This window comes from Microtus oregoni, unplaced genomic scaffold, assembly GCF_018167655.1.
Source record: "Microtus oregoni isolate MIOR12 unplaced genomic scaffold, Mior012 000048F_ref0000485, whole genome shotgun sequence".
In the NCBI taxonomy this organism is placed as follows: domain Eukaryota; kingdom Metazoa; phylum Chordata; class Mammalia; order Rodentia; family Cricetidae; genus Microtus; species Microtus oregoni.
Genome location: NW_024543222.1, coordinates 3,804,348 through 3,818,437, shown reverse-complemented (window position 1 = coordinate 3,818,437; position 14,090 = coordinate 3,804,348).

Sequence of the window (14,090 nt, the reverse complement as noted above, 5' to 3'; positions counted from 1 at the left end):
GAGACTGTTACCTCAGATCACACGCTAAGGGTCATGTCTGGAGACTGTTTCCTCAGATCACACATTAAGGGCCGTGTCTGGAGACTGTTTCCTCAGATCACACGTTAAGGTCATGTCTGGAGACTGTTTGCCCAGATCACACACTAAGGGTCAGGTCTGGAGACTGTTTTCTCATATCACACGCTAAGGGGTCATGTCTGGAGAATGTTTGCCCAGATCACACGTTAAGGCCATGTCTGGAGATGGATTCCACACAGAGTAACACAGTAAATACCTGCTGGCCATTGGCTCCTCTGATGAACCAGGAGCTTTGGGATCAGTCCTTTGGTTCTTGTTTGTGACTGAGCAGGTCTGTGTGCCTGCAGGGCTACTGCTTTCCTCTCCAGAGCTGTTGGTTACTTGAGGCCCCTGGAGAAGGAGAAACCAGTGGATCAGGGCCCCGTGGGGCTGGATCTGCATCAGCTCTTGCAAAACCTCCATGATCCCTCCCTGCCCCAGCTGCACGATCTTTGCTGCTGTTAGTGGTGTGGGTGACTTTTTTGCTGGTGAGTCAGGCATCCAGGCCTGGGAAAATAATCAATTAGGCACGTGCAAAGGCTTTCTTTAGATGTTATCACTGGCTTTCTTTAGACAATATCATTGGTTTTCTTTTATGTGCATAAATAAGCTGGAGATGGAGCTCAGTTCTGGAGTGCTTTCAGAGTTTGCATGAAGCCCGGAGTCTGATCCCCAGCACTGCCTCTAATCCTAGTACTTGAGAGGTGGAGGCAAGAGGATCAGAAACTCCAGGTCAGGACTGGCGAGCCACCTCAGTCCAGTTGGAAAAGTGTTGGCCACTCAAAGGGTGAGGACCCACATAAAAAGCCGGCCATGGTGGCATAGGCCTTCAAATCCCATGCTGGGAGACGGAGACCCTGACTGTCCAGGGCAGTGTAATGAGTGAGCCCCTGATACCAGTGAGAGAACAAGCACACACACACACACACACACACACACAGAGAGAGAGAGAGAGAGAGAGAGAGAGAGCGCCTGGGGCCTGGGATATGAGTCCCTACCTAGCTTAACAACAACAAAGGACATATGAGTCTTTCTGCAGGTTTTTCAAATGCCTTCAATGTCTCCGTGTAATCTGGCAGCTACCCACTGAGCGCTGAGAGCCTTCTGTTTGCACATCCGTGTTACAAACACCATCCTTGCACTAGCTCTTGTAATCCTAACGTTAAACTGGGAGTGGGGACCAGCTGTTGTCTCCCTTCCGAGGCAGAGGAAGTACTGGTTCCTTCGCTTGTCCTGAGTCAACACAGCTGGCTCGGAGGAGGGACAGCTGAGGCACCAGCCTCTGCTTCGCCAGCCTGACTCCCAAGCAGGCCGTTCTGAAAAGCAGGTTATGTTTATGACAACCGTCACGACTGAAACGCGGACGGAATCGGAAAAGAGGCTAAATGACTCCCACTCCCGTGCCTGGCGTGTATTGACAAGTTAGCATGAATTCAGTGAAATTTGTAACTCTCCAATTGTATTCAACCCAAGGCAGCTAAGCAAAGATGCCAATAATAGCCCAGTGCCCTGCCGCCGCTCACAGAGTCTCTCCCTGGAGGGAGGATGCTGGAAGAAGAGAGGAAGAAGGCATGGGGATCCCTCCCACGATGGTGTGCTCTTGGTTTAACTTCCTCATTCTAGGCTTTGTGCCCTTCCTGGGGAATCAACTGCTCCGTTCCTCCAAAGTAGTGTTTCCTGGCCCTGGAGCAGAATTGAAAAGACCTATGTATTTAAATAATAAGAGATGAAGTCTCACTGTGCAGCTCTGGCCGTTCTGAAACTCATTATATAGACCAGGCTGGGCTAAAAAAGCTTTAAAAAAAATCCTGTAAATAAATTATTTAAATGCCATGCTATGTGTTTGTCTTCATTTAAAAACTAGTCTGATTATCTTATTATTCATATTTTTTCTATGAAATAATGTCCTCTGTCCCTTTTCTTTTTTGTAGGGGGTTTCAAGACAGGGTTTCTCTGTGTAACAGCCCTGGCTGTCCTGGTGCTCGCTCTGTAGACCAAGCTGGCTTTGAACTTCCAGAGATTCTCCTGCCTCTGCCTCTGAACTGCCAGGATTAAGGGCGTGCGCCACCACTGCCTGGCCCTTTGTCCCTTTTCTATAATGCTATTCACATTTTCTTTTTTTAAAAATATTTATTTATTATGTATACAATATTCTTTCTGTGTGTCTGCCTGCAGGCCAGAAGAGAGCACTAGATCTCATTTCAAATGGTTATGAGCCACCATGTGGTTGCTGGGAATTGAACTCAGGACCTTTGGAAGAGCAGGCAATGCTCTTAACCCCTGAGCCATCTCTCCAGCCCCCTATTCACATTTTCTTATTGGTTTTCAGCATTCTTTAGATATTAAAGACATTAGTCACCACTTACAGGAAAAGTTTCTCTTTTATGTGATTGTTCTCTGTTGCTGGTATTTGCCTCTGCTAATGTTTAAGATTTATTGATTTGTGTGTTTATCGGTGTGAGTGTATTTCCATGGGAGTGGATGTGTGGGTGAGCACAGCAACGGAGGCCAAGGGCATCCAGGGTCTTCCACCACTCTCTGCATAGATAGCCCTTTGATGTATGTCTGAGACAGGCTCTAACTGTGTAGTCCTGGCTAGCCTAAAACTCACTCTATAGACCAGGCTGGTTCCAACTCAGAGATCTGCCACCTCTGCCTGTGGTGAGACTAAAGGCCGTACCACCACCTCCTGTTTTGCCCATCCCTTGAGGCAGGCTCTTACCCTAGATTTGCTTGAGCAGGCTTGAAGGCAGCGAGTTCCAGTGACCCTCTACCTCTGTTTCTCCCTGGAGCTGGGATTATACGTATAAGTAATGATGGCCAGCTTGCTAGTGGCTGCTGGGATCCACACTCTGCTCTTCAGGATGGCACCAGGGCTCTTAGTCACTGAGCCATGGCTCCAGCCATTAATTTTTATTTATCCTTATTTGTGAGAATCTGTGTAGCCCAGATTGAAACCCCAAATCACCATGTAGCCAAGGATGACCTGGAACTCCTCATCCTCCTGCCTCCATCTCCCACACTGCCGGTGAGCCACCATACCCAGCTTCTAGTATTTTCTTTTCAATGCTTATATCATTGAACCATCTGAGTTTTCTCCCTGGTGGAGATCTAGTTGCTCCAATAACATTTCCTCAGTAATTCATGATCACCTGTGATTCAAAATGTCACCTATACCATAAATTCCTAGATTTTATTCTTTTTTCATTTATCTATTTGTTTTATTATTTTATTTTATTTGAGACAGATTTTCCTCTATGTAACAGCCTTGGCTGTCCTGGAACTCACTCTGTAGACCAGGCTGGCCTTGAATTCACAGAGATCCACCTACTTCTGCCTCCCGAGTGCTGGAATTAAAGGTGCACGCCACCACTGCTGGGCTAGATTTTATTTTATTTTTTAAATTTTTTTTAGGTGCATTTTGTTTTAAGTTTTCTTTGGGGACAAAAGATACGTAGCTCAGACTGGTCTCAAAATGGAGATCTTCCTGCCTCAGATTTGAAATCTCCAGGGATACAGATGCATTTTGACTTGTCAGGTGCTCTTGCTCTTTAAATTTGTGTTTATGGCCAGCAAGATGGTTCAGTCGGTAAAAAAGGCTGCTGTCAAGCCAGAGGACCTGAGTTTGATCCCCAGAATCCACATGGCAGAAGGAGAGAACCAACTCCTGTAAGTTGTCCTCTGACCTCTACACGCATGGTGGCACTTGCATTCATACACACACACACACACACACACACACACACACACAGAATAAATAAGTATAATTAACATTTTAAATTTTGCCCTTATCACAAAGGGCATGAATTCCCTGAGCAAAGTGGTTTGAAATCAGATCCTCCAAGCGTAGGGGACATCATGACAGGAATCTTGACTCCTTAAGGGATGAAGCATGAAACACAACTCTGGTGTGGGGGGACCCAAGGGCCTGGTTGTAATCCTGGTGCTGACTTTGATGTGGTAGCAGAGTGAGGCTCAAGGCCAGGAAGAAGATCCCTAGACTTCACAGGCAGGAGCAGGAGTGGAGGAGGGGCCAGGCCAGTGGGAGCCCGCTGGATGGATCAAATGCAATTAGGACCACTCTCTTCACAGCTGACTGACAGAAGGAGGGAGTCAGCCAGGCCACTGGACTGATGGAATCACCATGGTAACCAGAAAAACCCAGCTGCCTCCTACCTCCTGGCCTTGGTCCTACCTAGTAGGTGTTTAGGGTGCTCAATAAATCTACAGTGAACAAATGCATAAAGAACTAACTCCGAGAGTGTCAGGGAATGATGCCACCCCCGAGTCCCAGAGAAGGAAAGCAAAGGAGGCTGAGTGTACCCTTGAGGCCCCCATGAGCCTCTCTGACGTGAATCAGGCACAACCCACAAGCAGCACTAACTCGTATCCCTTCCTCTAGTACCCACAACCCCCTTCCAGCTTCCCACCTAGCAACACACCGAGGGTAGGTCCGAGAGAGTCGAGGGCTTTGAAGCAGGGCTGTGGGCAGCAGGGAGGCCACGGTGGGGGCGGCAGATGGCGCAGCACAGAGGAGCTCTCCTGTGAGGTGGGGGGGTGAGCTGCCTGGGTTTTGCCGAGGTGAAATTAGCTTGGAGGATTTGTGAAGCATGAACCTCATTTGCAAAAGCGCCTGCGTGGGCTTGGTCTGTAGGCAAGCCCTAGGCCATTTTCTCGGTTAATAATTGATGTGGAGGAGTCCAGCTCGCGGCGGGCAGTGCCGCCCTGGGCAGGGGGCCCTGAGTATGTAAGAAAGCAGTCTGAACAAGGCAGGTTCCTCCGTGGCCTCTGCATCAGCTCCTGCCTCTAGCTTTCTGCCCTGAGTTTAGATAATCTGTCACCTAGTTCACTGCGAATCTCACGGACCTTTGGTGAGGCAAGTGTCTTTACCCTCCAAACCATCTTTGCCAGTCTGGGGCTACTTCATTTCTTCTTTTTCCTCTTTTCATGTGGTGTGTGTGTGTGTGTGTGTGTGTGTGTGAGATAAGCCCATTTCTTTTTTTTTTTTTTTTTTTTGGTTTTTCGAGACAGGGTTTCTCTGTGGTTTTGGAGCCTCTCCTGGAACTAGCTCTTGTAGACCAGGCTGGTCTCGAACTCACAGAGATCCGCCTGCCTCTGCCTCCCGAGTGCTGGGATTAAAGGAGTGCGCCACCACTGCCCGGCTGATAAGCCCATTTCTATGGATGCTTGTGGATGTAGCGGTCCAAGTTTGGCTTATGAAATTATGTTTCACTAATCTTCAGCCTCAGTAATCGAGGCAGGGTTTCTCCATCAAACCCAGAGCGTGCAGACATAGTTTAGTTAGCGGGCTTGCTCGGGGATGCCTATCTCTACCTTCCTTCAAGGCTGGAATTACAAACTGCCGTGCCCAACAGGCAATTATGTGGGTTCTGGGTGTGGGTCCTCACACTTGCAGGACAAGTACTTTAACCATTGAACCCCCACCATCACCCCCCCACTTTCACCCCACACCCCAAGCTGTTCTTTTTGTTGTTGTTGTTGTTTGAGACAAGGTCTTATCATGTAACTCTCTAACTGGCTTAGAACTCGTTATGAGATCTACCAGCTTCTGCCTCCCAAATTCTGGGATTAAAGGTGTGCGCCACCACCGCCCAGCTCAGGCTATTCTTAAAGATCCAGAAAACTAAACCGACTGAAGAGGTGACACACTCCTTTATCTTGTCTAACCTGGCTAACCAGCAAGCCCTCCAGACAGGCACCTCCTGTCTCTGGGTTTTAAACACATTCTATGCCTGGCTTTTATGTGGGTATTTGGCTCTCAGCTCTCTTCCCAACCTGTTTTCTTATGGTTATTTATTTTTATTTTATGTGCATTGGTGTTTCACCTGCATGTATGTCTGTGTGAGGGTGTTGGATCCTCTGGAACTGGAGCTACAGGCAGTTGTGAGCTGCCATGTGGGTGCTGGGAATTGAATCTGGGTCCTCTGGAAGAGCAGCCAATGCTCCTAACTGCTGAACCATCTCTCCAGCTCCCTATTTTCTTATTTTTCATTAGATAAGATCTCACTGTAGTTCAGGCTGGCCTGGAACTCACTATGAATGCCAGGTTAGAATGATCCTCCTGCCTCCACCTCGCTAGTGCTGGGATTATAGACCGCACAACCATGCTCAGTTTTCTGTGGGTTTTAAAGACAGTGGGGAATCTAGGCCAAGCCGAGCTAGAGCTGTATGACAAAGCAGACCAAGGAGGCACTCATCTGGCCTGGCAGAACAGGCCTCTAGGTAAACTTTTCTTTCCAGCCCACCAGTTCCCAACAAACAGACACAGAAACTTAATATAAATTATAAATACTCAGCCGATAGCTCAGGCTTATCACTAACTAGCTCTTATATTTCTATTAATCTATGTAACAGCTTATGGCTTTACCCATCCATCCTCCAGCACGCCTTGTTCCCCCTGCATCTCCTGGAGACCTCTCTTATTCTCCTTCTTCCCAGTATCCTATTTGGTTATCCCACCTATCTTCCCCTGGCTACTGGCCAATCGGCCTTTTATTAAACTTTCTTTTATTGAGTCCTAGTGACAAATCCTCACAGTGTACAAAAGGGTCATTCCACAGCACAGGCTATAACACCAACTGGTGCTGGAGCTGGATTGTCTCAGATTCAAGACTTACCTGGACTACAGAATGGCTTCAAGAACAGGATACAGCCGGCTCTGGTGGCGCAGGCCGGTGAAGGAGGCAGAGGCAGATGGATCTGGAGTTCGAGGCCAGCCTGGACTACACATTAGCCGGGCGGTGGTGGCGCACGCCTTTAATCCCAGCACTCGGGAGGCAGAGGCAGGCGGATCTCTGTGAGTTCGAGACCAGCCTGGTCTACAAGAGCTAGTTCCAGGACAGGCTCCAAAACCACAGAGAAACCCTGTCTCGAAAAACAAAAAAACAAAAAAACAAACAAAAAAAAAAAGAACAGGATACATGATTTCATGGTCACAGACCTTAGATGAGAACCTATTTCAACCATTTTCCTAAACCAGTAAACTTCTAACTGTTTTCTTTTTTTTTTAAATATTATTTATTTATTTATTTATATGTATACAACATTCTGCCTTGATGTATGCCCGCACGCCAGAGCAGGGCGCCAGATCTCAGTACAGATGGTTGTGAGCCACCATGTGGTTGCTGGGAATTGAACTCAGGACCTCTGGAAGAGCAGCCAGTACTCTTAACCTCTGAGCCATCTCTCCAGCCCTCTAACTGTTTTCTAAATACAAAGCCCAGGGGCTGGAGAGATGGCTCAGTGGTTAAGAGCATTGGCTGTACTTCCAGAGGACCCTGGTTCTTTTCCCAGTGCCCACATAGCAGTTAACAACCATGTGAATCTCTCTCCTGGCCTTGAACACTGCACACACGCGATGCACAGGCAGACATACACATATAACACCCTATACACAAAATAAAATAAATAACTCATATAGTTAGACCGACATGATTGTGGCCTCACTCTCCATCAAAAAAGCTGTTTCTATTTTTGTTTTCAGAGGATGGAGGCTATTGCAGAGGTTCACAGAGGTCAAAAGGCACAGAATAAGTGACCGTGGGGTCCCCAGTCCAACTGACACGTGAACAACGGAATTCCACCTAAAGCTTAGGGAAGGTCACGGAAGAGGGAGTTTTCAGAAAGGTTGTCAGAGCCAGAGGACCAGGAAGACGGCTACTAGATCGTGTCTACAGGGGACATCACACCCATGAAATCTCAAACAATATGGCTGCCTAAACGTGACCTGCAATGACACCAGCTGCGTGCTAATGTGGACACGAGAAATGTCATATGGGGGGCTCGACCCTAGCGGGGAGCTGGGGAGCTGGAGGGGGAGAGGGAAGGGTGAGAAATACGGTCAGTACTCATGAAGGAAATTCTTTTTAAAAAGGATTAAAATGTAAATACAAAAGAAGTTAAAAAGAGAGCCAGGTGTGGTGACACCTTTGGTCCCAGCGCTCAGGAGGCAGAGGCAGGCCACCAGCTGTGAGCTGGAGGTTGGCTTGGTCTATATGACAAGTACCAGGCCAGCATGATGAGACCCTGATGGGAGGAGGGGTAAAAAGAGAGTGGAGTGGCTCGCATCTGGAGCCCTAGGTTCAATCCCCTGAGCATTGCGAAGGAAAGATATTTAACAGTTATCCCCGCTGTCTCTGGACCTGATGAACTTAGTCACCTGGACACCGAAGGTCACCAACAAGACACCCTGCCCCTGCCCACCACACTCAGATACACACCAGCCACCCACACAGCGCTCCATTCAGAGGCCACTCACACTCACATGCACACTATATGCATACCCACACCACATACAGCACCTTTCTGTTTACACACGTTTCCTTTAGTGTTCTCACACACACGTGCACACTGGTTCACACCTCTTGTCTTTTCAAACCACAATCTTTTCACTATTCCTGCATCCTTGGCTAGCTCGGGAACAATGCTGATCGCGAAGGGGTGTCTCTCTGCTGTGCCTCCCTGCCTCAGGCAGCTCCGGGGGACATTAGAGCCCGGCGGCCAACGCGGAGGGGAGGCGACGAGCCGGGCAGAGACCGCCAGGGGGCGCCCCTCGCTTGCCTTCGCCTGGGCTACGCTTGAGGGTAGGGGGAGAGCTAAGTGCAAGCCGAGCCGTTTCTCTCGAAACGTCCTGGGGAATCCGGATACAAGTGGGACGAGGGACCCACGGCTCGGCTTTGGCAGCCTGCTGGGTGCCCTGCGCGCCCCAGATCTGTGATCGTTCTGGGTTCTTCTTAGGGAGGTCAGCGGCTAACTATGGCCTCGCTGGCGGCGTTCTCACAATCCTGGGCTACCTCCCAAAGCCCGGGTGCAAACAGTTGCAGTCCCTGGAGCTGCCCAGTGGCAGCTCCCAGCGCGCTTCCCCAGTCCAAGGGTAGGCCCCGACGCGCTCACTCTGCCCATCTGTCCCTGCAGGCATGCTTCCACAGCTCAGTTGCACTTCCAAGCATGCTCCCACAGCCCAGTTGCAGCTCCCGGCGCGCTCCTGCAGCTGGGGTGCAGCCCCTGGCGCGCTCCTGCAACACAAACGCCGCACGAACTGAAAGGCAGGGTCCCCAGGGCTCCAGTTCCCAGACCGTGACTCAGCGCTTTCGCGTGCAGGGCAGCAACCGGCTGGCAGAGTTTGGCGGCGGCAGGTTCAACCCACAACCCACCATGAGGATCGGGGGCACTGGCTTCAGGCAGAGGGCTGGTGAATCCGGTCGCTCTGCAGGTTCACTAACCCAGCGGGGGCCTTCAAATAACCTGTCAGGGGCTGGAGAGATGGCTCAGTGGTTAAGAGCATTGCCTGCTCTTCCAAAGGTCCTGAGTTCAATTCCCGGCAACCACATGGTGGCTCACAACCATCTATAATGACGTCTGATGCCCTCTTCTGGCCTGCAGACATACACACAGACAGAATATTGTATACATAATAATAAATAAATATATTTAAAAAAAAACAACCCCCCCCCAAAAAAAACAAATAACCTGTCAGTGTAGGTAGCCGCGAAAACAGCGACAGCAGAAAGCCTTTCTTCCCCCACTAAGGTTGCAGAAAAGAAAGTTTCTTTGAAAATTTGGTGTTCACAACGAATCTGTGTGATGTGGATCCCAGGAGGGACAAGGACTGTGGGGATTGGTTAGAGGGGAAGCAACCACAGCTGCATGGCTGACCAGAAAGGCACAGATGTAGCATGGACAAGTGCCCCAGGCGTAAAGGGAGGTGGCCAACAGAGATGAGCAGGGGTCTCCAGAGCCGCTGAATAGGGGCGGCATGCAAGAAGGGCTTGGCGTGAGCAGGTGAAGGCCAGGTTTTCTTCTCCCCAGCAGAGGGCTTATGGATCCTGCCAGTGAGGTAGGAAAAGGGAGGCCTTATTCCCTTGATTGAGAACCACCCCAAGGCAGGGGGTACAGGAGCCCCAGTGCACTCTTGGGACCAAGGTTTGGTTTTACTGAGCGTGTTTACATGTGCCCCGAGTACCCACAGAAGAATCTTCCAGCCTGAGGTTTGTCGAATGATTGAATGAACGAATGAACGAATGAGCAGCGAGGCCAAAGAAAGGTGTGTGTAGCTGTCAGTGTGCACGGCCTGGAAGAACATCACATACATCCAGGTGTCTTTTTTTTAAATAAATAAATAAAGGCTGCTTTAGTATTTTATGATTGTTCAGCCTAACTCATAGTCTTCTTCAGCTTCCATACACCACCAGGCCCAACGAATAGGAGCTTTACAATACAGCCAGCAGAGAGAGAGCTGGACTGGGCAGTGAGGCATGGGGTCCACACTAGGACAAGTCCCCATTGACTGCCCAGCTGAAATCCCTGGTGCTGCCCTAGTTTCGCTGATTGGTCACTGAGCCTTGTACCCAGGCCCCCACTCCACTGTGTGACTCCAGGCAGGTACCACGGGGAACCTGGCACTGCCCCTGCCCACCTTGAGCTCCCCTGCAAGGGAGACATGCAGTCTGCCACTGAATGGAAAGGAAAGTGAGACAGATGTCCACACAGTACCAGGGTGCCCAGAAGCCAGCCCCATCTGTGCTGGAGTCCTCATCTCTCTCTCTGCATCTCAATGTCTGCCTCTGTAGGTGACACAGGAGTCCCCTGCCCCGAGACTAAAGCGCCCTGCTTGTTTCTAAGATGCTGCATCCCTGCTCCAGACCAGCAGGAGCTTTCTGTCTGGGAATCTGGGCCTACAGCTCATCAAAACCTGTCTTGGAGCCTGAGGTCTGCCAGAGGCCTGGGCAGCTAATTGGTGACCTCCCGGAGCTTAGAGGACTCAGTAGGACCTTCCTCCAGAAGCGTGAGCTGCAGACTGTAGCCGGGAGCCCTAAGTTGCTCTGTGCTTCAGTAGAGGACAGAAGACAGACAATGTCCGACTCTTGTCTTGTGACCTTGAGGTGTTGAGGCAACTTTCAGGATGAAGCAAGAAAGGTGAGGGTTGTCCCCAAAACTGAGCTATAGAACCAGCAGATAAAGGTTCAAGACCCTGGGGGAGAGGGCTATAGAAGTCACAAGAACTATAGAAAGAAAAGAAAGGAGAAGGGAGGAGGAGAAGGAAGGGGGTCAGTCCAGTGGGGCCCTCTTGGTGGTGCATTCAGCACTGAGGAGGCAGAGGCTGGGTGACCTGCTTGTGTGACTACTGGTCAGTGTGTGTAACGTGTGTGTGTGTGCGTGCACGTACACATGCATGGACCTGTGTGCTAGGGAATTGGGGAGAGTGTTTGAAGTGTTCTTACCTGACAGGGTCCTTTACTCCTGTGGGGTAGCCAGCAATGCCCTGGGCACACCTCCTAGATACACCTCCCTGCCTCCCGGCTCTGCTTTTCTCTTTGCCTTTCTGCCGAATATCCATGCAATGCCCATGCCTACTCTTTCATGGTCATCTCGGTGTGGCCCACTCAAACATGGCACATAGCCCACATGTGCAGGTCTTTTCCCAAACCCAGCCAAATGAAAGGGAGAGATAGAGAGAGAGAGAGAGCGTGCACACTACGCTACAAAAGCCTCCTTCAAGAATGTTCATGAAAGCTTGTTTACAATAGCCCCACACTGGAAGCAACCCAGACATCCATTAAAAGGAGAATGGGTAAACAAAGCGAATACTACTCAGCTATAAATAGGAACAAACGAGAACCGGTAAGATGGCCCCGTGGGGACAGGTGCTCGATCGCAGCATGAGACTGCTAACCCGGGGTCAATCTCTGGAACCCGCAGAAAGGTGGAAGGAGAGAATGGACACGGAACTCTGGCCTCCAGACACGTGCTCACACACACACACACACACACACACACTCTCTCTCTCTCTCTCTCTCTCTCTCTCTCTTTCACACACACACACACACACTCTCTCTCTCTCACACACACACACAAACACACACACTCTCTCTCTCTCACACACACACACACACTCTCTCTCAAACACACACACTCTCTCTCTCTCACACACACACACAAACACACACACACTCTCTCTCACATACACACAAACACACACACACTTAGCTCCCTCAAACAAACAAAGCTGGTCGACCTCATATCTGAGCATTTGATTTATATGACCTGTACTTCAGTGAAGAATGAAGAGGACCCAGGGGAAGAGAATAGAAGGGGGGAGTCAATAGCATTAGACAGATTTCAACAAATCTGAGCAGAGATGAGGACGGGGCCTGAAGTGATGTCGCAGGACAGAGGAAAGGACTCCTTCAGGAGGGGTAACAGAGAGAAGTCACGTGGTTTTCTCCCTAGACTCTGTAACAGGTCACAACACAGATCTGGAGTGTGGGTCCTGGTCCGCAGCCCACCTCCCCACTTAGTCCTTACGGCCCACTCCATGAAGGTTTATTCTCCAGAGCATTTGGGCCAGGCTCTGGGCCAAGTCATGCTGGGCGCTCTGGGTGGGAGGGATCAGACGCCCGCCCTTCTGACAAGGCTGCTAAGAGCATCCAGAGGCGGGAGACCTCAGCCTCATTCCTTCAGGCAGTAACCTTCGCCCCAGGTTCCACCCTTCTAGGAATATGCTTGGTCTGCCTGTCTGTTGATTTGTTTGTTTTTCAAGACAAGGTTTCTCTGTGTAGCCCCAGTTGTCCTGGGACTTGCTTTGTAGACCAGGCCAGCCTGGAACTCAGAGATCCATCTGCCTCTCCTCCTAAATGATGTTTTCTTTTTGTTGTTGTTGTTTTGTTTTGTTTTGTTTTGTTTGTTTTTTGAGACAAGGTTTCTCTGGGTGTCTTTGTCTGTCCTGGAACTCACTAACTCATAGAGATTCGCCTACCTCTGCCTCTTGAGTGCTGGGATTAAAGGCGTGCGCCGCCATTCCCTGCTCCAAACGCTGGTTTTTGTTTGTTCAAGATTTCTTTATTTATTATGTATACACACACAAGAAGAGGGCAGCAGATCTCATTACATATGGTTGTGAGCTGAGCCACCATGGGGGTGCTGGGACTTGAACTCAGGATCTCTGGAAGAGCAGTGCTCTTAAACTCTGAGCTGTCCATCTCTCTAGCCCTCTATACCAGGTTTTTGAGGTGCTGGGGTCTGGAGTCCGGGTCCTCATGCAGGCAAGTGAACCCCAGCCCAGTCCCAGCACAAACGATCCATTTTTCCAAGGCTGGATTTCATTTGTTGCTTTATCTTACCAAATTCTGTTGGGAAAGGCCTGGGAGGAACCAGACAGAACAAGCTAGGTAGACAATACATCTATGACCCACTGCCCGGGGGGACCACTGCACACCACAGTTAGGGGTGACCCAGTAAAATGACTCTTCTTTTCCAGATGTGAGTGTTCTGCCTGTCCTGGGGCTGTTCTGTGTGGAACTGGGTGCCTGGCTCCCCCAACCCTTCCCACTCTGTCCTGTTGTCTCACAAGCTCCTCCTTCAGAAGAGACAAGTGGAGTCTCTGTGCTTGAACGTTTGAGCAAGGTAAAGAGGCAAGGCAGTGGGGGGAGGGTGGCCGTGCATCACTCTCTTTATAAATGATTTATGCCTCTCCGGTCCAACAGGTGGACTGTGCTTAGCTAGTTTCTTTCTCCCTTGCTTTCCAGCTGAGGCCCTCCCCAACGCCCTGCTTCCTCCAGTAACACCCGGAGTGGTGTGTGTGTGAGTGTGTGTGAGTGAGTGTGTGAGGTCCATCTATCTGCCCCACCCCCATCCCATTCCAAACTTCCAGGCCATCGCTATCAAACCAGGGATGCTTTTTTATTAATTTCGTTTTTGTTTTTCGAGACAGGGTTTCTTTGTGTATCAGCCCTGGCTGTCCTGGAACTTGCTTTGTTGACCAGGCTAGCCTCGAACTACATTTCCTTATTTGTTGAGAAAAGGGCTTATGTAGCCCCTAGGTAGCCTTGAACTTTTTTTTTAAATATTTATTTATTTACTTATTTATTATGTATACAATATTCTGTCTGTGTGTATGCCTGCAGGCCAGAGGAGGGCACTAGACCCCGTTACAGATGGTTGTGAGCCACCATGTGGTTGCTGGGAATTGAACTCAGGACCTTTGGAAGAGCAGGCAATGCTCTTAACCACTGAGC